Raw genomic sequence first — 22,785 nt, forward strand, 5'->3', positions numbered from 1 at the left:
CTTAAATAAGAAAAGAACAGATTACTAATTAGACTAGTCTAAGCAGTTTAAGCAACCAGACACTGATCACCATCCACTTTCATTTGATGGAAATTAGATGTAAACATTCTTCAGAATATCATCTTTTGTGTACCACATATTAGAAAGATCAGGCCTACAGGTTTGGAGTAAGTGAGTAAATGATGGCAGCATTTTTAGTTTGGGGTGAATTATTCCTTTTCATTGTAGTATGTCAGATTAACTAATTTACATTTAATCATAATATTATTGAATTATTTGTCATTAAATGTAATTATATATTAAATCAGCGTTATTTACATTTTTATTCTCTAAACATCATGTCATTGAAAAACAATATCAGTTGACCAAAATAAATGTTCTTTATTGGCATTTGTGGTTCCATGAAGATCCTTAAACATCAATGGAACATTTCCATTGCACAAAAGGTTCTTTATAGTGGAAAAGGTTCTATAGATTAAAATGTTCTTCAGACTATGCTTCTTTTAAGAAAAGATAATTGAAAGGTTCTTTGGGGAACCAAAAATGGTACTTCTACATGCAAGCAAAAAAAATAAAATAATTTGGAACCTTTATTTTTAAGAGTGCAGAGATATTGATTCTAAATATAAGGCACTTGCAGAATCTAGAAATTGCACATAAAGAACATAAACAATACAACTGAATCAATAAAAAATGATTGAGTAAACACTACTTTCTGTATGTACCAAACCTCTTATTTTATGTCTACCAAGATTGTATTTATACAGGAAAGCCAAAACAGAAATTTGTGCAAGAGAAGGAACAGACAAAAAGGGAACAAATATGGATCCTCATTCAGTCACTATATACTTTGAAACAGATTTCTGTGAATGTCATCAATGAACGTCAATGTCCCTCAATATAATGCGACACCAACAGGTCATTCACTACACACTCTCAGACCAGACTCATAGATCAGTAAGGGCTGAAACGCGTGAAAAATGAGAAATCTGATGTTTCTGCTGCTCTTCATCTCTATTCAGCTGACTTCAAGTAGTGAGTACATTATGTAGTTCATGTTATTTGTGCTATTATAATGCAGTTTATTTTGGGGATTATAATGCCGTTCATTTTATTTCGTCAGCATTTGCATTTACTGTATGTTTATTCAGTTTAAAGGTGAAACCTTTTGAAATGTTTTTCAGTGACATAGGTTATAAACACATTGAATTATTTCAGGTCCTATAGCACTTGAAGTTCTATCACCGTGTTGTTTCCAGTTCTCCGATATCAAAATCCCCCTGACCCGAGTGGTGTCTTTTTACAGGACCAGCAGCAGCTGTCCCACACCAGCTGTTGTGTAAGTGTCCTCTCAAGATTTACAGAGCCAAACGGAATGATTCAGTCTGATCAAATCTTTTACCTAAGTGTTGTTTTGATGGTTTTTTTGTCCTCAGGTTTCGGACAGTTATTGGAAGGGAGATCTGTGTACATCCAAAGACGTCCTGGGTGAGCGACCATGTTGCTAAAATGAACAACAGACACAGAACAACTACAGCAAAGACTCCGAGCACTACAGTCTAAATCTTGTTTAGTATTTAAATGGAGAAAAATCTTCATACTTATTGTTCTATTATAATTAATTTATTATTAATATTTCTTTTAAATTATTCCATTGTACATCTCTGCATGATAAACGTTTTCTCTATATTTATACAAATATGAAGCTGCATTGAAATGTTTTGTGGACATTAAAATGATAATAAAAGTGAATTTCTAAAGGTGTCTTCTGATTATGATCATTCATTATAATACACAATAGTGCTATTTATTTCTGAAGTCAGCTTTTTTTGAGAATTATTAAATGTATTGGGTTTTTCAAGAATTTCAAGAGAAACAGTACTTGATCTGTCCTGGTAAAAATGTACACAAGGCATAGTAATATAATACTTTTATAAGTTTCTTCAAATTACACACCATATAAAACAATGAACAAAAGCAGGCCATTAAATATGCATTTTACTGTGGAGCAAACAGGGTGTATAAGGGTCACAGAAACACAATAAAAAGGGACAATAACCATTGGGAAAAGGTTGAATATACTAAATGTCACAGAAACGGATTAATTATGGTATGGTGAAAGGCTCTCTGATCTTCCCTTCTGGAGAGCTCTGAAAAATGAAAATGAAACACCTGCGATTCAGCTAAGAACTACCCGCTAATGTGCATTTGTGTAAAGCCCTGTGGACAAGCTTGGGTGAATAAGGTCAAAACGCACAAGTCATAGTACCTTCAATGCCATGTAGATGGCGATATTGCTTCTTTTGTAGCAGAAATAAAGTGCTGCTGAAAAAGGTACGTGCCATGCAAAATGTAACGACTAATTGTATTAGGCTACTCACAAATGTGCAGAGGTGGGTAGTAGGCTTACCATGGTAGTAACGAAGTAGGCTACATTTACTTCGTTACATTTACTTGAGTATTTTTTGGGGAAAATGTGTACTTTTAAAGTGTAAGTTGCAGGTTAAATTTTTCACGAAGATAATTCAATGTGTTTATTAAACATAAAGATAAGAACCGCCCACCATTGTTTTTTATACCAAAATGCTGATATAATATGAAAAGTTGGCACTTTTAACAGTGGTTTTAACCGCTCCCGCTCCCTTCCACTAGATGGGGCGTGACGTCATATGAGGAACTCACTAGTAGAGTTACCGTACGCTTGCAGCTATAGATGCCTTACATAACTGCAGAAAAGTTGGTTGTATGTTTTATTTGATAAAAAAAATTATGGATAAAGTAACTCCATTGTAAACATACTCATGTGTGCTGACTTCAAGGGGACCGTGATCCTGCCTGAAATGAGAATAAGCTATTCGCAAAACAAACGGGTTCAGGCACGTCAGATCAGCCGGTCGCAGGTCGAGCTGTTCCACTAAACTCCACAACGCGTTCACCTCACGGCAGCACATACTCTCCACTGCTGATAGCCCACACAAACTCAGTGATGGGGACATCGATCTCTCTTTTTCTTTTCTGACAATAAACATCGCTAATTAAATCGTGAGAAATTGATAACGCGTGGATTGAGGAAGGGTATTACATGACGTTTGAGGCGGCGATGACACTAGCGATTGATGCCTGTGCAGTGTGTGCATCTCTAACGTTACAGCTCTGATTTGGACTGACTTACTGTAAGTAAATAATGTATTCAGTTCAGTCGTTGTCCCTCCTTGCTATTCTACATGACGGCAATATTTTGAAAAGACTTGCTTGTTCCGTTATATTATCCGGGTTAAGTTTGCACCAGGCTAGACTAGCTCTAACGTAGCTAACGTTACTCACCAGGACACTTGGCCAACCCTCCACTAATTCTCCTCACACCAAGCATTAATAACTCTTTGAGTGCCATGGCTGCCCTCTCTCACGCCTGACCAGTTAAAAATTGTAGGGCTGTGGTCCATAAAGAATTTGATGGTTTCCCACATCCTCAGTCGTTCTCCAAATAGCCATAATACAGTGGGAATCTAGCGGAGTACGGGTTGCGAGTTCCTCTTGTGACGTCATCACCCAGTAACTGAAAAAACACGCTACCGTTGAAGAAACCCCAATAAATGTTATTTTAACGCATTTTAAGACAGAAATAATTAAATATATACATATAGAGCACTTTAATTTACACATTAATTGGCTGTGGTGGTTAACCTGCAACTTACACTTTAAGAGTAGATTTAAATGTGGGTACCTTTACTTTAACTCGAGGACATTTCTAATGGAAGAAAAGTACTTTTATTTCGTTACGTTGGGCGACGTTCCTCTCGTTACTTTATTTTAATGCAATATGTTGTTAAATGCTTAGTTTATTCCAAGCTGTTGTATTATATCTTCTTTTTTTTTCTGGGCATGAGCGATGCTCAATTCACAATTTAATCACTATTTTGAGTCGATTCTGTTCAAAGACTTCATCAAACAAGTTGGCAGAACTGTCTAAATCGGTTTGCTTTCGTTGAACCGTTTGCGGTTCAGTTTCCTGTTCACACTGAATCGTCTGAAGTGGTTTCACACTCGGACTCGGGAGTCGTAACAGGAAGATTTAAGTGGCCGTGGACCTACAGTCAAGTGAAAGCAAATCTACAAATGCATAATTTTGTTAGCCAGCGATGAAGATCTTTATTATCTGAACATCTTCTGTCTGTGAATGAATGATTCCACAGGACGATACATTCGATTTAATCAGAGGCGGACAGAGTACACAGCCACATTACTTGAGTAAATTAAGTATAGATACCCCTTGCTAAATTTTACTCAAGTAGCCTACAAGTAAAAGTACTACAGTCAGATGTCTACTTAAGTAAAAGTAAGTTTTTTAAAAGTACTTGAGTATCAAGAGTACAAGAGTACATTTTCTAAATATTGCATCTCTACTGCCACAGTGCTTACATTGGTAAACACAGCAAACACTTGAAGCGAAAACTATCATTAACTTGTTCAGAAAATTGAAACAGTCTGGCGAGGTGGGGCCATGGGTTGGCACATTCCCGGGATGTGATATTTTTTTCCCCAGGATGGTAGGGGAAGACTCATGAATATTCATTAGGGAAGTCATCCCTGATTGGTCTGATGACCTACCCCTAACCTCACCCCTAAACCTACCCGTCACTGGGGGTCTTATGACCTCCCTAACCCCGCCCCTAAACCTACCCGGCACTGGGGTTAAGACCAATCAGGGATGACTTCCCTAATGGATATTCATCAGTCTTCCCCTACCATCCTGGGAAAAAAAATATCGCTCCCAGGATGGACCTGCTGCGTCTTCATCCATTGTTTAGTCCATGGTTTCGTCTCTTATCTAAATCTGACCATGGAGTTGACTTTGGCGGAAAGCTGAAGGTGATTGCTGATAGGCTGTCCCAATCAGTGGCGCCTGCACAATCCAATCACATTTGAAAGGGAAACAACAAATTGAGGGTTTCCGAGATGTTTCTTTTTTCCTTTTTTTTAATTTTTTTTTAGAAGTAACGGGTACTCACGGTTATGGATAGAAATGTAGTGGAGTAAAGAGTACAATATTTGCCTCTCAAATGCTGAGTAAAGTCATGAGTACTCCCCAAAAATGATACTCGAGTAAAGTACAGATCCCTCAAAATTGTACTTAAGTACTGTACTCAAGTAAATGTACTCCGTTACTGTCCGGCTCTGGATTTAATTTCATTCATGTAATAAATACATTTTACAACCAAACAGATTATTACGCCACAATACCACTACTACAAAGTATGACATTAGGCCTACCAGTTTTGGACATATACCTAAATTTATAAATAAAATAAGCTACCATTGTTCACAGTTTATGAAATGAACACCCGCCATCCCGTGGTAATTTGTGTGTATTGAGCAGTGGCGTGTAAACTCTTGAAAACGAATGCCTTTGCCTGCCTTAGACACAATTAGTCTGTTTAAATGAGGTTTTATTTAACAAAGTTCGGGAGGAGCAGGTTCAGATAATTAACCAAATTATGCACAGCTGGAGATTAATCAGTAATCAACTCAATGACAGAGTATAAATTCACAGCAGACCTATCTCTGTTCATTGAAAGTTTGTGAGCATCCCTCCTCCACCCCATCTCCTCACTTCCAGTTCCATCTACACTTCCAGTTCCATCTACACTTACCAACTGGGGGGAGTACTTTGGGTTCGGGCCTAACTCTGAGCTCGGAGCCCTCCCCCCGGACAGCGCGCCAAATACGCATAAACTCATTGTATCAATTATGTAGATGTGAACTCGTGAAACACGCTTGAGGAAATATACTTTTGATTACATGTTGGAGAACAGACAGAAGAAGATCCATCAATGTGCATTTGATCGTTGTTTGTGTGTTCAGATGTTTATGCGCGAGCACATGTGAAGAGTTTTAACTCTTTCTTCTCTGTGGCAATGGTTCCCTTTACATGCCTTTGAATGCAAAATTCTGTAGATTCACTTTATTTCAACATAGTTTAATAATCCAAATGTATTTGTATAAGTTACTATTATACAAACCAAAGGACAGGCAATGTATATATATATATCACAACAAAATTATAGGCTATATATAAAGAAGCAGAAGTGAAGAACAAATAAGAGCAAAGAATAGATATGCAGAAAACTTACATCTTCCTAAACTTGTGATTTGATCTGATAAGAAAATGTCAAACAGTTGTCATATTTGGTGTAATGGCTAGGTTGGCGTGACTGGTCAAATGCTACAGTTGCGAAGAGATGAAAATAGATAAAGTTTTGACACGTTTAGGACCTTTAAGAGAAGATATCAGATTTCATGTATGAAATGGATCTATATTTTGATACAAACGTACATCACCTAATCAAGGGAGAATTCACCCACTCGATCTTACAGCAAAGAAGAGACACCAAAGATCTTTCATTTGGAAATAATCAAACATATCAGAGCATATAGTTGAAAAAAAAAATATATAAATGATTAAAGAAATCAATAACATGTACAATAATAATGCAACAAGGAATATAACGATAGATGATGATTAAATTAATACAGCCATCAATGACTGGAATAGAAGTGATTAATAAGATTCATACAAAGTAATAATTAATAAAATAAAAGGCATTAACCAAAAGAATAAGTTGAATAATTATGAATATGAATAATTTCGCATACACCAAATGCAAATTTGATTAAATTAGATTTAGGGTTACAGACAAGCTATTACACCAGGTTGTAAATAACACTCTGATTATTTGCTCCAAAAGATCTAAGCCAACAAAGGAGATAAATGCGCTGTTCTATCTTCTTACTGAGAAATTCTACGTGAGGAGATCATGACAGATCAGATCATTATACTAAAATACTTTTAGGATGAGGCTTGATCAATTCCCACATTGTGAATTTTCACTGGATGTAGCTAAATATAATCAGAAAGCTAGTCAGCGTAAACCATAATGAAGAACTAAAGCAACCTTGAGGCATCCTTACATTAGTTACAATTCGGAAAGGAAAATGTATTATTTATCTTCACTATCTGTATTCTATATGAGAAACACGTTGGATAAGATAAGTATTTAGCTGTAAATTAATTTTATTTCTCACTGATAAATCCAGTTGAATGTTATTAAAAGCTGCTGAAAGATATAGGAAACTTTTATTGTACTGTAAGTGGTATATCTCAGAAGCGCAGTTATTTTAAGGAGCCTATGGGAGGTCATTTGAATTGAAGTGGGGTATTTACGTGAAGTTGTATCAGCACATATGTATTTTTAGCACATAAAGCAACACCTTCAAGTAAAGAGGAAGAGGGTACAGAGACAGTGTTGTACTTAGAAAAGGCTGCGTCACTGGTCCATAGAATCAGCATAGGGGATTTCTTTCAACACAGAAACGAATTCACCGTCTCTATATAATGGAGTGCTGAAAGTTCACGATACTCTAGCTTTCTCTTGTACGGTTTTTCATACCTGGAGAATGATGACAGTCCTGAAGACTTCGCTACTGCTTCTGCTGCTGTGTTGTGCTGTGCAACTTACCTCAGCGGGTGAGTGTCTGCTTCTGACATCTTTTTTCTCTTTCAGAGTGAAAACTGGGGATAAAGTTGTAAAGGATGTAAAGTTTGGAGAGTAAAAACATTCTGTTTAAAAATCTGTTGAATCACATTTTGAACCCTTTACTTTTTCAGGTACTCTTGCAGATGATGTCGCAAATAGTATCTGCTGCTTTAATGCAACCAATGTCAGAATTCCTAAGAAACAGCTGGAGTCTTATATCTGGACAAGTAGCAGTTGCCCCCTTAGACACATTGTGTGAGTATCATCTCAATATCTATTAACCTTTAGAATTCCCTCACGTTCATGTTGTTTTAATGCTTTTGTCTGTAATCTCCTGTAGGTTCATAACAGTTCTGAAGAAGCAATTCTGTATGAACCCTGAAAATCACTGGGCCAAGTTGAACTTCAACCACATAGACAAGAAAAGGGCTTCAAATTCACCTAAATGAAACTTGAAAGAATTTTTTTTCATCTTTGTTATTATTGTAATTTTAATCTCATTATCAGTCAAAAATAAATGTACTGATATGAACTTTAAATGAGCTGTATTATTATTACTAATATTAATAGAGAATATTGCAGAAGTTGTCAAATGTTAAGATTTTCTTCATTTTATTGTCCATTATTAAATTATCTGTTTTTTATTTACTGTTTACTTACTTATGTACTATGTACTCAACAGTTTAGATAACTTGACAATTTAACTTCATATATTTCAATAAAAAACATATCGATGTTTTAAAATTCTTGGATTGAATTCTATTCATTGATGCCAGTGTTGTCTTCAAGTAAAATTCATAAAAAGAATAAAAATAATTCTGCAAATATAATTTTTAAATTTTATGTATGAAGTCTATTTTATGAACAAAAGGATATCAAACATTTTAACATTCACGTTCTAAAGGCAATAGAATGTCCTATAATTATTATAAATAGGGCACATTACAACTACTATTTGAATATTTCTCTAGAGGACGCATGTATGCCTACATCAGATCATTTCAATTACTATACCTCTATATATATACAGTGGTGGAAATGGCTAGATTAAAGGGATAGTTCTATGTAAGCTAAAACATACCAAAATTTAATTTCAAAGTGAACTATCCCTTTAACTGGGGGAACTCTAGTTGGGGACATATTTAAGATTTTTAAACCATAGATGCAGAAAATCCCACCATATTTATGTATGAAATTTGCATAGTGTTTGGAGGCTATTAGATGGATAAAACATGGAAATCATCGACATTTTGAACTGGAACTCCATCTCCCCTTTAAATTCACTCCCTGGACTCAGTTCCTCCAAAAACAAAGTCCATCTCTATCCTACCCCTAAATCTAACCTATAGTCTCAGCCTCAGACGGACCGCTGGCTGAACGTCTGATGCATATGGCACACTTTTCTAGAAACACTTCAGGAGTTTCAAAGTCGTAATCCGATTGGTTGAATTCTACAGGATGTCCGGGAGACGTGTGTCGCGTTCTTTAACGGTTCGCCTGGAAACAAATGCGGTGACGCCAAAACCCCTTTGCGGAAGAAAGCCGTTGTGTTTACAACCGTGACAATGAGCGCTTATCAGGATCAACTAAACGCTGGTTTTTCAAAAGTATGTGAAGTTCACGGCTCCATTATTGCAGTAAACTTGCACAACGTTCTTGAATGAATAATTTATTAGATGCACACTGGTCTGTTATTGTAGGGACATCAACATTATACTGTCACGCCCCTAAACATGACGCAGAACAAAACGAACTGTGATTGGTTGCGTTACATGTGGGCGGTCCTTGGCCAAGAAAAGCTGCGATAAGAGTCCAGACCTTCTGCCATCAGTCTGAAGGTCTGGCTACACGAGACTAATGGTGCCTTCACGTGCTATGGTAATTATGGTAAATACCAAAAGCCGACATGGAAAATGCACATGAACACCCCCTCATGTGGTATTTTCCACTGGGCAACTCGTAGAATATTTTGATGCACGAGTTGCCGAGATGAGATAACCTTTGACCTTTTCAAAATGGCGGAGAGCAACGCAAGAGTCGTGAATACTGTTAGCGGATAGTTTTTGTAGCCTATACAATGTTGTGTCATTAACGATTGTAATATAATGCGTTAACACTCAATTTTCAACTTTGCCGCAATTTCCTTGGTTCATATTTAATCATTTTATGTCATGTTTTTTTTTTTTTAATTATTAATTATGTTTTAATCATCAGAAAGCACCACATTTACGTTTTTTTTTTTTTGTTTTTGCTTTTTTTGTAAAGATAAAAAAGATACTCTACTGACACAGACCTTGCGGGTACTACATTACGACAACAAAAGCACTTGAACACAACACACTGGTAAATACCAGTTCACAAGTGGAAAATATCATCTTTTCCATAGCACGTGAAGGCAGCATGAATCTAACCCTACCCATCACTTATCTCTAAAATAAGAGGGAAAAGATATAGATGAATTAGAATGGTGTATAAGCCCTAACCCTGGTTGTAAGCCTAAACTTAACTTTAAACCTATCCCTCGAATCTGATTGGTTGATTGGAATATTGTTCTACTTGGTGAAATCACATTCACCATGCTCCATACTGTACTACTCTATTTTGAATTTCACCTGTTAACTTGGCTGATGTCTTAGTCTGAGGTGCTGCAAGGACACACACATTCTCATTGGCTGCAACTAACTGAAAAACGTTTACTCCATACGTCCACCCCCTACCCTTTTCCAGCAGCTCCTGAGCTTTAGATGACATAAATAATATTATATCAAGGATAAAAGACTTTCTTCTGGTTTTTAATGGAAATACCCGCACAGTTCTGAAAATAACTTTTATAGGTTATCACACAAGCCAAAGTGTTTCTCATAGAGTTGCCAAATGTTTCAGTTATGATAAAAGGAATACCAAGAGCGTATATTTTCACTTGCATGATCAACAGACGCGAAGGAATGAACTGTAGTCTGGTTTGCCAGCAGAGCACTAGGCCAATTTTAAGGCGCCTATGAAGGAGACAGAAATAGGGTATTTCCTGTGTGAAATGCACTGAGCAGCACTGAAGAAGTTTAGTACTTTGTAACAATACCAAAATAGGAGGAAGAGGGTTCAGAGACAAGTTGTTGTTAAAGAATTGAAAAAGATTGTGTTATTGGTCCAGAGAATCAACAAGGAGGTTCTTCCAACTCAAAATCTAATTCACCATCTCTATTTCTGCTGGCAATTCACCACATATTCTTCTGTTGAGGTGTATCATACCTGGAGAATGAAGACCTTCGCGAAGACTTTATTAATGTTTCTGATACTGTGCTGTGCTCTGCATCTTACCTCAGCTGGTGAGTGTCTGTCTCTGTCATATGTTAGGCTGGAAAGCATTTCAGGCTCCATATTCAATATCACAAACATATTTTAGCTGGCTCTTTGTGAAAATGTTGGTTAACTATCACTTACTCTGTATTTAAAACCTGAGGAATAAAAATAATGTTTCAAAATATGGTGAATCTAACACATATTTAACACTCGGATACAATCCGAAACTGTTGTTCCACAGAATATATTGCACAGATATAGTTTAGTCTGTAACACTTTACAATACGGGTGCACTAATCTGCATTAATTCATGCTTAACTAATGCACAGATAATCATGTGTTAATGTATGACTCATGAAGAACTAAACCATGAATTAATGATTACTGCATCAGCAACTAATAAAGATTCTAAATGATTAATAGATTAAGTAATATATGAATTGTTATGAATTAAATGTGTCATAATGTATTAATTCCTTAATAACTTATTTTATTAACTAAAAGTGTAAATGAATGTGTTAATTACCACAGTTGGTCAAAGCAATGTACTTCAGCTTCCAGTTGTCTGCTTTAATTATTGATTAACTAATGATTTGCAAATGTATCATTATGTTATGACTTTACTTGTTGAGGCACATGACTATTAACTAATTGTTAAGTAATATGCCATTTATGGGTTTTGACAGTTTGCACATGCAGTGAATGTAATGTCAAAGATTGTGTTTGAAGGATGGGTGAGTTGGGCTGCACACAAATATCAGCAAACCAGAATCTGAACTCCTGACCTGACCGCTGTTACAGTGTCAGGGGCGTCAGACTGGGGGTAAAACCAGTAGGTCTACTGATTACCAGGGCCCCAAGGGGAGAGAGGTCCCTTGAAAAGTCTGGAATATATTTTATTTTACCTGGATATTTTAATTTTCTTATTAAATGTCGTAATGAATGTCTGATTAAATGTAAAGTTAGTGTATTGGCTGAATAGTTGATTGACTGACTACATTTCGTATACAAAAAAAGTAAAGACTATTTAAGGTCTCATGGTCCCACCCCTTGCTAATGCGCTAAATGGTTTAGTCCATCTGCACGCATTTTGTTTGTTAGTTGAGCATCTGGTGGAGCGCAAACTGTAGAAATGTCTTTCTCAAAGAAAACCAAATCAGGACACAAAAAAGAAAGGAAAGACAAAAGGAAAGAAAACAAAATGAGGGGAAACAATTGGTAACTGACTTATTTTCAAAGAAAGGTGAGCACAAACTAGACCACGAAATTTATAGTGCTAAACTGCTTGAATATTTCCGCGATCGTCAGTGCTAAAAATGAACTGAGACAACCCATTGAAAGAGCAGAACATACACTTTCAGATGATAATTTGGTTATACATGTAATCTGAGGTAAAGGCTAAATAAATAAACTGTACACTAACAATGCTATTTGCATACAACACTCCATAATAGCCTAATTTGAAACATGTTTAATTTTAAATTAATAGGCTATAATATCTAAAATTAGCAATAATAGGCTAGTCAGTGTCATAGGTAGCTCATTGGTAGCAATGTCAACATTATATTTGTCAGATTTAGTAGAAGCAGATCTTAACATTGTGAAACACATGGCCCTCAGTTTCAGAAACTGTCACACCAGGGAGTGTAGCAACAGACCCTTCATCCTCCTCTTTGGATTTGAGGAACATGTGGCCCATCAGGACTGCCTGTGCATAGGGCCCGGGATCTTGTGCTATGCCCCTCTACACTGTGTTTAAACTGGATGAGACCAGCTGTCTACACTGGACATGACAGACCATTGCAAGTCCATTAGTCCTTCGTAACAGAACTAGCACAAGACATATTCCTGTGCCATGAACAACAAGGTTCATCGGACTCAGTGAAATCTTGTTTGTACATGGTTGGAAATTGAAATCCATGGCTTAGTGTGGATGTCAAAACCAAAATGGCATATTACTTAACAATTAGTTAATAGTCATGTGCCTCAACAACAAGTAAAGTCATAACATAATGATACATTTGCAAATCATTAGTTAATCAATAATTAAAGCAGACAACTGGAAGCTGAAGTACTTTGCTTTGACCAACTGTGGTAATTAACACATTCATTTACACTTTTAGTTAATAAAATAAGTTATTAAGGAATTAATACATTATGACACATTTAATTCATAACAATTCATATATTACTTAATCTATTAATCATTTAGAATCTTTATTAGTTACTGATGCAGTAATCATTAATTAATGGTTTAGTTCTTCATGAGTCATACATTAACACATTATTATCTGTGCATTAGTTAAGCATGAATTAATGCATATTAGTGCACTCGTATTGTAAAGTGTACCATTTAGTCTTGTATTTGAGTATTTGTATATTGAATAATCTCTCAAGGATTCTGCTCAGACTAATATAACATGTTATCTCGCCAACAGCTCAAGCTCTTCCAGTTTCTGAAAGGTGTTGTTTAATTTCTAATCCCACATAACATAATTTGGTAACACTTTATTTTACCTTGCCTTTGTTACATATGTTACATATACTTACTGTAGTAGCAATAATAAATTATGCATAATTACATGCAGCTAACCAAACCTTAACCCTAGCACTAATTATATAGTAAGTACATGTTGTTAATTACAGTTTTTCTGAATTGCTAAAACACTAAACCCCATTCTCTGAACCAAATTCTCAATAGCCTAAACCAATTTGTCAAATCAATCACTCTTTCTGTAAAACATTAAACAAGTTCAGGTAGTTAAACACTGTTTGCAGATCTCATGCACTCTTTTTGTCCAAACACATTTTCACACATTTCACACTGTGATGCACTAGTGTTTCAAAACGCTAAACACATTTTCACACTGTGATGCACTAGTGTTTCAAAACGCTAAACACAGGCAGGCAAAAGTTAAACACAGCTACACAGTTGTCATCGTTTACACACAACGACTCAAAATTGTTTACACTTATTTCTAATGATGTGGCCAAACCAACTGTACATAAATGATGTACATGATGCTGAAGCAGGAGCAGAATAAAATCTCTCTCACTGACCTTGATTTTGCAGTTGCAAAACTCTTCTGAGTGTACAGTAACGTGCACATTTGGAGATTTTTACTGTTACCTTTTTGGCTTTTGCAGTGGGGTTACTATATTTTCACAGTATGCAGGTGCTGAATTACAGATTGAATATATTCAATATTATACAATATTCAGTACAATACTATACTTGCAGTGCAGACAGTAAACAAGTTATTCACCTTACTACTGTAAGTTGTCATTACTATACGTTTTTACGTAATTGTCAAATTTGTTCACTTTGTTACAATATACTTTTTCTCTGTAACTGCTTGCTTTGGATTTTCAGGGTCGCAACCCCTAAAATCCAATTTTGTGTGAAACCAGATAAAGGGATAACAAGAAAAATGTGAGCTTCGCCACTGAAAATTCAACATATTTAGCCACAATTAGGCTGTTTATACTTCTAAACCACTCTTTTTTTTTACTAAAGATATTTTTTCCTATCTCCTCATTAACAGAGGTGGGGTGACAACAGAAGCAACGCTCACCACAATCATGCTCTTACCCCTCCACACCGACCCACCTTCACTGTCCCCTACCCAGCTCCCAGATACCATCCCGACATCTCACTCCACCAATCTCCAGCCCACCTCAACATTTCAACCCTCAAAATCCAAGATCATCTCAGCAGCGCTTCCTCCCATCCTGCCAAAGAGAGATGCACCTCCACCTATCCACCACCACGGGCGTAGGTTTGATTTTGAAATTGGTGGGGACATCACCAGAAGCTGAGGATTCAGGAAATGAATAGGATAATGTATTAAGGCTTAGTCTATATTGACTTTATGTTAACAATATGTCATGCTAATTAACAATATGTTAATTAATGAATTCTGTAATGTTACAGGTAACTAATAATGACAAGGTGGCAGTTTAACAGAGACTTAACATTACTCCGTTCATAGTGCAGTGCAATAGTCAATGGCTGTGTCCGAAATGGCCCTATAACCTTAAATAGGGCACTATTTGAGGGGACAGCCATTTGTAGTGGTGTCCGAAACCGTAGTGGACGTTATTGAGTGGACTCATTCAATCCCACAATGCACCGCAATAATGAGTGTGCAACCGTTTTGTACAACGAGTTTTCATCAGCTCCTTCAAGTGGACTATATTAGTGGAGTAATAGAAACTTAGTTCTAGGAACTAGCCATCAGGGGGTTCCCTTAGGAACATTTTCCTGGTTGCATTCAGACTGCCAGTAGGAAGTCTCAAGTGACTTAAGCCATGCTTGTTGTTGTGACTTTTATTTTGACGGTGCGGCGGACCTTTATTTTGACGGTGCTGAGAACGCCAGACAGAGCCACACACAGTGGATCTCCGTGTTAATTAGTTTACGATCTAACACGTTATTAGATGGAACTGTTATACATAGAAAGTAGACAGTAATAAAAAGTTATTAGCGTGTGCCATGTGGTAGATGTCCACTGTTGCTAGCTGAGCAGAAATACATAGGCTAATCATGTTTCGCTTGATCCCCTCAAAGTTGTGTTGGATTTTCTCCTCAGCGTAAAGGTTAAGAGGCCCATCTATCACTGTTTTCCATGTTCGTAGAGTTAGTTTCTTGGGTAAATATGTAGGCTATAATCTGTGTGTTTACACAGCCTTTTTAAAAATGGCAGGTGCTGGTGTTTCGTGTGCGTTTGGCCAATCAGCGTGCAACGTCACGGATAGTTCCTATGGTGATGGTTTAGACCCTACTCTGAAGTAGGAGCTACATTAGTTCCTCCAAAAGGAGTTCCTAGAACTAAAATCATTCCTAGTTCCTGTGGTGCAAACACGCCAAAATTCGTGTACTTCCGCCAATAGTTCTAGGAACTATGAAAATGTTCCTCCGGTGCGAAAGCACCTAATGTAGGGAATAGTGAATGAGGGCATAGGGGGTGATTTCGTATACAGCAAATGTGTCTACTGTCTTGTTCCTTGCTATTTGGATAAGCCAAACACATATCTACGCCTGTCATTAACAGAAATTAATTGTTGGCATATTCAATATTGTCAATATTGTCCAGTTTGTCCTGATGGACATGGCACACAGCAATACTGTTAAGTCTCACTTGTGCCATGATTGTTCTGAGCCATATTATGTTTTCAGTCTCCTAAGAGCACTGAAACTTCTTTCAGCCTCAGCTGATGAGACTGAGTGATTAAAAGCAGCCTGACAAGGTTTTCAACTTTTCAACTTGATCAAACAGTTTCCTCATCTGGACCGAAAAATTTCCCCACAAGGACAAGGATTTCGGATATTGTGGGGATCTTTGTGGGGACATTTTGTCCTCATTACGTAGGGTTTACCAGGAAGACCACAGTGTGGTCCCAGGCCCACACACACACACACACACACACACACTCACACACACACACACACACACACACACACACACTAACGATCAGGTTTGCCATTTAGCCGGCGAATGTCATTGAAAAAACTGCACTGTCCCTGAATCAATATGTGACGCGATTTTCACCGTATTTTCGAGCACAGAACTGTTGATTTCTCCCTCACTTACCACATCTTGGTTTTGGAGGAGCTTAATTCTATTAACCGTTTGTGTACCAGGAATTGCGTTTTTTTTCAAAGAACGCTCTTGTTAAAAAATAAATAAAATAACACGGTCAGTGACAGACCATTCTGCGTACAGCAGAGTTCAAACTTCACAGTCACTTTTAGGACATGCTGATAATGATGCCTACCAAATTTTGTACCAATATGTCAAATCGTTAAAAAGATATTACGATTTATGACAAAATTCTAAATGGTGAAATAGGTATCACGGATTTGGCATAACACAAACAGGGCTCGAATTTGGGCACAGGATTGTGGGTATTGCGTATAATTTTAATAATTCCCGCAGGTCTCCCATTTATGATGTGGGAAATTCTCCCACAAACATTGATTCACTTTAGCATGTAGTGTATGAGTAAATTAATCCACACAGATTATAAAATCAAATCAATCATTTTAAAACTTTCTGCGAGATGCAAATTCACAAACACAGTGAGTTTGTGCACCAGGGCTGCACAAACAGCGTGAGTGTTCAGTGGTGCTGCGTCATCTCTCTCTCTCTCAAAATGGTTTTGCACAAAGCAAGCATCAAGCGCTGCAGGCGGCGATACTAGACTCTTGCGTTTAGGAGTCGGGACATGACGGTATATTCACCTGTACAATCGGGCCAGCAGTGCATCGTAACTTAATTTTCATGTCTTTTAAAGGGCACCTATTATGCCCCTTTTCACAAGATGTAAAATAAGTCTATGATGTCCTCAGAGTGTTTATGTGAAGTTTTAGCTCAAAATACCCAACAGATAATATTTAACAGCATGTTTAAATTGTCACTTATTGGGGCTCAGAAAAACATGCCGTTTTAGTGTGTATCCCTTTAAATGCAAATGAGCTGCTGCTGCCGGCCTAGAGGGCGGAGCCTCACGAGCTGACGCTCAGTCAGGACAATCTCATCTGATAATAGGCTTGTTTGAGATGCGCCTCGCCTCGCCTGAAATGTATGCGAGAGTAGGCGGCTGCAGTGAGAGGAGGAGTGAAAAAAGCGCAGGCAAGTCGGACAGTTCTCTCTTCTCGCAGTGGATCTGACACCTGCGAGATCAAAGACGAATATCGCGGGATTCACCGGATTCACGCTCGTGCACAGTGTTGCTAATAAACTGGATGGAATTCTGTTGCTTTTATATGAAAATAAATATAATGAACAAGACACCCAAAGTAGCATACTTATTTAATTCCATTCCAAATACATGTTTATCAGTCTTTTTTCTTGTGTTTTTTTTTTTCTTTTCTTTTTTTTTTAATAAAAATGACATTGCATAACCCATAGAGATCGCACTGAGTTAGTTTGGGAATATTACCACATAACGTACACATAAAACATGATATCAGAGTTTTAAAATCAAACATTTTAAATAAAAGCAATACATCACGGTTGTTTAAACCAATGAACATCAAGCTGTGTCGTCAGCAAGTCGTTTCCCATCATGCTTTTGATCAGCGCAGTCGGTGGAGAACAACTGCGCTCGACTGCAGAATCCGACAGGTGCGCCTTGCGCTCGCGAGAGATTTTTGACATACGTCAGCATGACATCAGAGCAAGGCGGACCGCACTCGGACACATTTCTAACCGGCATGCATCTCGCGCTGATCACCGGTGATCGGTTCTGCGCAGATTTTGCTCATCTCAAACAAGCCTATTATCAAAACAGAAACGGTCAGTAGCGGTGTTCATTTCGACCCAGAGTCGGACAATAATGCCCACAAAGACAGAGAATGCTGTATGAAGATAGAAATCAGCAAAAAAAACTGTACTGTGAACTATCATGTAAACATGTGTCACAAGCATTTTATCACCTCTCAATCTCTTCTTGCAAAACGCATTAAGCCAATATAGCACATGTGATTATCTGTGTAGGCTTTGAAGAAGATCTAACTACACATCTGAGTTTCTATCTCGCATCTGTTACGTGTATGCTCTGTATTGTGTGTTTTTGTTTCAGTCCCTGTGACCAGGCCTGCATCCGAAACAAACAAGGACTAACTTAGTCACAACTGATTCTAAACTATTTTATTTATAAATCACAGAACCGTGTTGACAATACATTTCTGTGCTACTGAGTGTTTCTGTGTGTGTGAACTGCGCGTGAGGTGTGAGCTACTGTCTGTGTGTATGTGTGTGCGTTACAATGCAGCAGCCCATTTAGAACAGCGATTAACTTACATGTACAATAAGTGGTTTAAAAAGAAAAAAGTGGACTTCAAAAATGTCTTAGCTGTTGCGCCCTCTAATAGGCCATGAATAATCAGCGACTAGTCGACTTACAGCGTCATGACAGCATTAAAGTGCACATTACTGTGAGCTTGGAATCTGTTGCAAAGATAAGCCGAAATCTGTTACTTCTCTTTACTCTTAAATATGTGCGTCTATTATCATCAAACTTTATTACAGACTCCGATACGTAAAATACGTAAAAGGACCTACGTAAATGGCATACTGTACACACAAACTAACAAAATACGAATATTATTCACCAAATTTATTCTAATCTCTTCTGATTCTCATTCTCTGGAGGTTTTATTTGTTTATGACCATGTCTAGATGGAAAATCATCAGGAAAGTGACACTGATAGCCCTCCTCAGGAAATGCCTTTAGATATCAAATTATTTAAATAGCTCTGAATTGTGCACAACTCTTCAAATGTTGCCTTGTTGCCAATGGCGTGGAACTTGGTATCATAATGGGGTTTTTCTAAAATTTCTCCACTGATTTTTACTTCACAAAAATCTGCAATAAGCTTTCTGATGTGGTCAAGCTGATTTTTTGGAACATTGCAACACAGAGTTGCACGCAATTACACTTGCAGAGGGAGCATGTGAAACCCGAGGGAGCGGTCCTAGCAGACCAATCACAGCGCTTGCGTCCGCGTAGAGTTGACGCGTTGTTACATTTTTGGAGAGGTGCACGTCAGGGTACGCCGAAGGGTACGCGCGCTACACACAGCCTACGATGTAGCTACGGCGTGAGTTCGACGCAGAAGTATAAATAGGCCTTTAGCGTAACTCTGTGATTGAATGCGAATGTGATTGAAAAAGTCCCTTTCACACTTTGGTGGTGCGTCGCCCAATCACCCTAATGAAGAAATCGCCCCTGGAAGCAGACACGGATATGCTGATCTGAAGATTCTGAAAATTAACCTAAAAAAATACTAAGGACCTTTATTTTGAAGGACGTTTATCAACACATTAATATTTAATGTATTTTGAAGAGGTTTGAATATTGTCCAGTTCTCTCCTAAAACAAGTATATAGCCTACTTAAAGATATACATTTGTATCTCATCAACAGCTCATTTATCAGTACCTGGTAACTGTTGCTTCGATTTTGTCGACTTCCAAATACCGGACAAAAAAGTTGTGAGTGCTATGAGGACAAGTTCACATTGTCCTGTTGCAGGCGTTGTGTAAGTATATTAGACTATAAAATAAAGGCTATAATTTAGAAAAAACTGTCATATTTTCATTTTAAATTGTAGACAAATTATAAAAATAATTTTGCATATGCTAGCAATAACAAAAAAAAAAGTGAATCTGTACTTTTTACAGGGTTACAACACATAGAACCGAATTCTGTGTGAAAGCAGACGAGGCTTGGATAAAGAAGTATCTGTAATGGGGCAGCAGCTTCAGAAATGGAAATGCAACACCTCTACACAAAATAATACTGTTATTGCTTTATTCAACTGGCCTTTCTTATTAAATGAATTTTTTTGCATCTCCTGATCAATACTGCAAGATACTGAATGTTAAACCTGTTGTCATTTCATGCTCTATCTATGCAAATTAATATTAAAATGCACAGAGATTACCTGGTTTGATGTAATAAATTACTCACTTGATGTGTTCATATTCATGTACAAAATTAATTTAAGAGACGATTTAAAATTGGCTAATGAAGGAGCAGACCACACAGCGAAGGGCAGACTGTTCTATAGTATAGGTGCTGCAGCAGAGAAGGCCCTTGGTGGTACAATGAAAACGTGGGACAGTTAAAAGCAACTGATTACAAGACCTAAGAGTTCTTTGGGGAGTGTACAGAATCAGAAGGTCACATATGTAATTTGGTGCAACACCAGATAGAGCCTTGTACACAAACACAGCAATTTTAAAATCGATTCTGAAATTAACAGGAAGCCAATGTAAAATCGCTAAAATAGAAGAAATGTGATCTCTCTTTTTTGTACCGGTAGGAAGTCTCGCTGCAGAATTTTGGACAATTTGAGGGGCGAGAGATTGTAGTTTGAGGCAGGCCACAGTAGAGGGAATTATAGTAGTCCAGACGTGATGTAATGAAGGCGTGGATTACAGTCTTTAAGTCTTTTGGAGACAAAAACTGTTTTACTCTCGCAATCCATCTCTAATGAAAGAAACTACCCTTTACCACTGAACTGATTTGTTTTTCAAAATTTAGTGCCGAATCCAATGTAACACCAAGATTCCTTACATGAGGTTGAACACTGACGGGGAATCTAAATTAAAAAGAGATGAGGACCTAGATGGGCCTAAAATCAAGGCCTTTGAGATAAGAGGCCAACCACTGCAAGGTGACACCCTGAATACCCACAACTTTTCCAACCGATGCAACAAGATACTAGTGATTGTATCAAAAGAAGCGATTTTAGTCCAACATCAGATTGATGTTAATCTCCAACGTTGGACAGACGTTGTATTGTGGTTGAAAATTAAAATCGGGTTGACATCAGAAATCAACATCTAAGATCAAAAGGGTTCTGACATCAACCCGACTTTCATTTCCAACCAAAATCCAACGTCTTTCCGACGTTGGATGTTGACGTCAGTCTGACGTCAAGTTCTGATGTCAATCCGACTTTTATTTCCAACCAAAATGCAACCCCTGCAACCAAAATCATCCCCTGACTGACATTACTGATTTCCACTCAAGGACCTTGACAGAAATTTAGTGGAGTAAAAAGTACAACATTTGTCTTTCAAATGTAGTGAAAAAGTTTCCAGAAAAAATAATACTCAAGTAAAGTACAGATACTCAAAAAGTGTACAGTACTCAAGTAAATGTACTTTGTTACTGTCCACCTCTGTCTTTACTCAATATCAAAACCTGAAGAATAAAAACATAATGTCTAAAAACTTGTTGAATTACATTTTTGCTATAATGAACCCATCAGTTTTTCAGGTCCTCAACAGTTGAGTCCACAGCCTGCTGCTTTAAAGAAACCCATTTCAGATTAAGTCTGGATATTATTGGACAAGTAAGAGTTTCCCCCTCATCCTCTCAATAGGTTTAGATGTAGCCTATATTGCTAACATTTAGTATTTACTCACTTTCATGTTGTTTTAATGTTTTTGTCTCTCATGTGCTGTAGGATTGTAACAGTTACAATGAAATACTGTGTGAAACTTGATAATGAGATATGGGTCAAGTACATAAACCACATACAAGAGAATTGCTTTCAAACCAAATGAAACTTGGAAGAAATTGTAAGGCATGTATGGAAGCAGACAGCTGAAGACATCAATAATGTTCCAGCACAAAGTTTACTAATAATATTTCCAAACAGGCAAGAGAGTATTCTCACACAGAACTGTTAACGTGACCAGACAAACTCAAAGGGAACACACATGAACTTATACAGGCTCCTAAAGATAATGAGGTGAACGCATCTTAACCAAACTAACTAATCACAGTAACCATAGAAACTAAACAGCGGCGGGAATCTAAACAAAGGAACACATGTGACTAATGAAAAACTGAAACTAAGTGAACATACCTGTGACAGAAATGTTTTACATCTACACAGAAAAAATAAAATGATATTGTAACATTTCAGAGTGTTATTATTGTAATGAATGTTATTCAAATGTGTTGATCTCATTATTTGTCAATAATAAACCTTACTGGTCCGAAGTAAATTTTATATGAGCTGTATTATTGTTATTATTATTAGGCTACTACTAATATTAAATTAAAGAATATTGCATATATGCCTATGTCATTTAAGATTTAATTAGTTTTTTTTTTTTTTTTTTTGTCTATTTCAGTACCTATTTTTTACTATAGGCCTACTTAACAGTTTAGGTAAAACAACACAGTTTTATCAAGTTGCAGTTATAATTAATATTTGCTTCAAACAGTTTAATTAAAAACATTTTGAGTAAAAAAGTCTTGGATTTCTTTCTTTCCATTGATGCCAGTGTTGTCTCCAAGCAAACTTCCTAAAAAGCATCCTGCAAATATCTTTTAATTTGATGAGGTCTATTTTATGAACAAAGGTTATCAAACATTTCAACATTCATTTTCTAAAGGCAATATAATATCCTTTAATCAAT

At 37.0% G+C, this 22,785-nt stretch overlaps 2 long non-coding RNA genes across 2 annotated transcripts; both read left to right on the forward strand.

Annotated features, from left to right (window-relative positions):
• Positions 1–896: 896 nt before the first annotated feature.
• On the forward strand, positions 897–1,764 carry LOC307151505. Its single transcript, XR_013819891.1, has 3 exons — positions 897–1,035; positions 1,219–1,339; positions 1,437–1,764. It is a non-coding gene; the product is annotated as an uncharacterized lncRNA (long non-coding RNA).
• A 5,491-nt stretch (positions 1,765–7,255) lies between these two features.
• LOC307151572 lies at positions 7,256–8,275 on the forward strand. The gene is made up of 3 exons (XR_013819905.1): positions 7,256–7,525; positions 7,667–7,790; positions 7,876–8,275. It is a non-coding gene; the product is annotated as an uncharacterized lncRNA (long non-coding RNA).
• The last annotated feature ends 14,510 nt before the right edge of the window (positions 8,276–22,785 follow it).

Source organism: Squalius cephalus (genome assembly GCF_949319135.1).
Source record: "Squalius cephalus genome assembly, chromosome: 23".
NCBI classification, from domain to species: domain Eukaryota; kingdom Metazoa; phylum Chordata; class Actinopteri; order Cypriniformes; family Leuciscidae; genus Squalius; species Squalius cephalus.